This window comes from Symphalangus syndactylus, chromosome 21 (genome assembly GCF_028878055.3).
Source record: "Symphalangus syndactylus isolate Jambi chromosome 21, NHGRI_mSymSyn1-v2.1_pri, whole genome shotgun sequence".
Taxonomy (NCBI): Eukaryota; Metazoa; Chordata; class Mammalia; order Primates; family Hylobatidae; genus Symphalangus; species Symphalangus syndactylus.
The window spans coordinates 58,902,125-58,906,104 of NC_072443.2; positions in this window are offsets into that span (position 1 = coordinate 58,902,125).

Below are 3,980 nucleotides of genomic sequence, written 5' to 3' on the forward strand. Positions count from 1 at the left end.
GGCTCACAACTGTAATCCCAACACTTTGGGTGGCTGAGGCAGGCAGATTGCTTGAGTGAAGGAGTTCGACACCAGCCTGGGGAACGTGGCAAAACTCTGTCTCTAAAAAAAAATACAAAAAATTAGCTGGGCATGGTGGCACACACCAGTCCCAGCTACTTGGGAAGCTGAAGTGGGAGAATCACCTGAGCCCAGGAAGTCAAAGCTGCAGTGAGCTATGATTGAGCCACTGCACTCTAGCCTGGGTGATAGAGTGAGATCCTATCTCAAAAAAATAAAAAAAAAGAGAAAGAAAGAAATAAAAAACGATAAATTGGACTTTATCAAAATTAAGAACTTTCACTCTTCGAAAGACACTGTTAATAGAGTGAAAAGGGCTGGGCGCCTGTAATTGTGAGCCTGGCTCACGCCTGTAATCCCAGCACTTTGGGAGGCCGAGGCAGGCGGATCATGAGGTCAGGAGACTGAGACCATCCTGGCTAACATGGTGAAACTGCGTCTCTACTAAAAATACAAAAAAATTAGCCGGGCATGGTGGCGGGCGCCTGTAGTCCCAGCTACTCGGGAGGCTGAGGCAGGAGAATGGCGTGAACCCGGGAGGCGGAGCTTGCTGTGAGCCAAGATTGAGCCACTGCACTCCAGCCTGGGTGAAAGAGCGAGACTCCATCTCAAAAAAAAAAAAAAAAAAAATAGAGTGAAAAGATGAGCCACAAATTTGGACAAAATATTTGCAAAACACATATGAGGCAAAGGGAAAACTTCCCCTTTGCTTTCTGAATGTTCACTGAAATCAACTGACAAAAGACAGATTAATAGGAGAAAAGGCATACAACTTTATTAATGTGCATGGGATGTTAGCAGTGGCAAATCCATATGAGTCTGCAGCAACTTGATTCTTGCCTCCCAGAAGGAAAAAATTCATCTGAGGGACATAAGGCAGAGTAAGGGATCAAGGCAAGTTTTAGAGCAGTAGTAAAAGTTTATTAAAAAGTTTTAGAGCAGGAATGAAAGGAAGTAAAGTACAAGAAGGCCAAGCAGGCAACAGTCTAAGTGCCCTGTTGACCTTTGACTTAGGTTTTTTTTTTTTAGATGGAGTCTTGCTCTGTCACCCAGGCTGGAGTGCAGTGGCGCCATCTTGGCTGACTGCAACCTCTACCTCCCAGGTTCAAGCAATTCTCCTGTCTCAGCCTCCCTAGTAGCTGGGATTACAAGCAAGCGCACAATGCCCGGCTAATTTTGTATTTTTAGTAGAGATGGGGTTTCGCCATGTTGGTCAGGCTGGTCTTGAACTCCTGACCTCAGGTGATCTGCCCACCTCAGCCTCCCAAAATGCTGGGATTACAGGCACGAGTCACTGTGCCTGGCCCCAGGTGTTTTTTATCTATTGGGAGACTGCCTTTCCTTGGCACTGGTTGCAACCAATTATTATTTTAGAGAGAGAGAGTTTAACAATCACCTGACCATCACCTGATGGTCACTTGACATGCCTGTAATCCCTGCACTTCAGGAGTCCGTGATGGGAGGATAGTTTGAGGACAGGAGTTCGAGACCAGCCTGGTCAACATAGCAAGACCCGATCTTTAAAAAAAAGAATTGAAGGCTGGGTGCTGTGGCTCACGCCTGTAATCCTAGCACTCTGGGAGGCCGAGGTGGGCAGATCACGAGGTCAGGAGATCGAGATCATCCTGGCTAACACAGTGAAAACCCTGTCTCTACTAAAAAATACAAAAAATTAGCCGGGCATGGTGGTGGGCACCTGTAGTCCCAGCTACTCAGGAGGCTGAGGCAGGAGAATGTCGTGAACCCAGGAGGCAGAGCTTGCAGTGAGCCAAGATCATGCCACTGCACTCTAGCCTGGGCGACAGAGCGAGACTCCATCTCAAAAAAAAAAAAAAAAGAATTGAAATAAAATAAAATAAAATAAAAAGAAATACATCTCATGCTCATGGATTGGGAGAATCAGTATCATGAAAATGATCATAAGGCCCAAAGCAACCTATTATGTTCAATGCAATTCTTATCAAACTACCAACATCGCTTTTCACAAAATTGGAAAAAAAATCCTAAATTTTATATGGAACTGAAAAAGAGCCCAAATAACCAAAGCAATCCTAAGCAAAAAAACAGATCTGGAGGCATCACATTACCTGACTTCAACTTATACTACAAGGCTATAGTAACCAAAACAGCATGATATTGATATAAAAGTAGATACATAGACCAATAGAACAGAACAGGACCCAGAAATAAAGCCAAATACTCATAACCACCTGATCTTTGACAAAGCATACAAAAACATAAGTTGGGGGAAAGGATACACTGCTTAATAAATGGTGCTGAAAAGACTGGATAGACACCTGTAGAAGAATGAAACTAGATCCCTATCTCTCATTATATACAAAAATCAACTCGAGATGGATTAAAGACTTAAATCTAAAACGTGAAACCATAAAAGTTCTAAAAGAAAATGTAGGAAAAATTCTTCTGGACTTTGGCCTAGGCAAAGAACTTATAAATAAGACCCTGAAAGCAAATGCAACAAAAACAAACGTAAATAAATGGGGACCGGGCACAGTGGCTCACGCCTGTAATCCCAGCACTTTGGGAGGCCAAGGCAGGCTGATCAGTTGAGGACAGGAGTTCAAGACCAACCTGGCAGACATGGTGAAACCCTGTCTCTACTAAAAATACAAAAATCAGCTGGGCATGGTGGCACGCATCTGTAGTCCCAGCTACTCAGGAGGCTGAGCCAGTATAATCGCTTGAACCCAGGAGGTGGAGGTTACAGTGAGCTGAGATTGCACCATTGCACTCAAACCTGGGCAACAGAGTGAGTGAGACTCCATCTCAAATAAATAAATATATAAATAAATGGGACCTAATTAAACTAGAAACTTCTGCACAGCGAAATAAATAATCATCAGAGTAAACAGAAAACCCATAGGATGGGAGAAAATATTTTCAAACTATACATCCAGCAAAGGACTAATATCCAGAATCTACAAGGAACTCAAGCAAATCAGCAAGAAAAGGATGAATAATCCCATCAAATGTGGCAAATGACTTGAATAGACATTTCTCAAAAGAAAATATACAAATGGCCAACAAATATGAAAAAATGCTCAACACCACTAATCATCAGGGAAATGTAAATTAAAACCATCATTAGATACCACTTTACCCCAGCCAGAATGGCCATTGCTAAAAAGTCAGAAAACAATAGACATTGGCATGGATGTGGTGAAAAGGAAACATTTCTACACTATTGGTGGGAATGTAAATTAGTACAACCTCCGTGGAAAAAAGTATGGAGATTTCCCAATAATTCTCTCTCTCTCTCTCTTTTTTTTTTTTTTTTTTTTTTTTTTTTTTTGAGACGGAGTCTTGCTCTGTCGCCCAGGCTGGAGTGCAGTGGCATGTTCTCAGCTCACTGCCACCTCTGCCTCCCGGGTTCAAGCAATTCTCCTGCCTCAGCCTCCCAAGTAGCTGGGACTACACGCGCCCGCCCCCATGCCTGGCTGATTTTTGTATTTTTTTAGTAGAGATGGGATTTCACCATGTTGGCCAGGCTGGTCTCAAACTCCTGACCTCAAGTGATCCGCCTGCCTCGGCCTCCCAAAGTGCTGGGATTACAGGCGTGAGCTTATTCTCAAAGAATGAAAGTAGGTTTACCATTCAATCCAGCAATCCAAATACTAGGTATCTCCCAAAGGAAAAAAAGTCATTAAGTAAAAAAGACACCTACACATTGGCCAGGTGTGGTGGCTCATGCCTGTAATCCCAGCACTTTGAGAGGCCAAGGCAGGCAAATCACATGAGGCCTGGAGTTTGAGAGCAGCCTGGCCAACATGGTGAAACCCCGTCTCTACTAAAAATGCAAAAATTAGCCAGGTGTGGTGGTGCATGTCTGTAATCCCAGCTACTGGAGAGGCTGAGGCAGGAGAATTACTTGAACCCCTAGAGACGGAGGTTGCAATGAG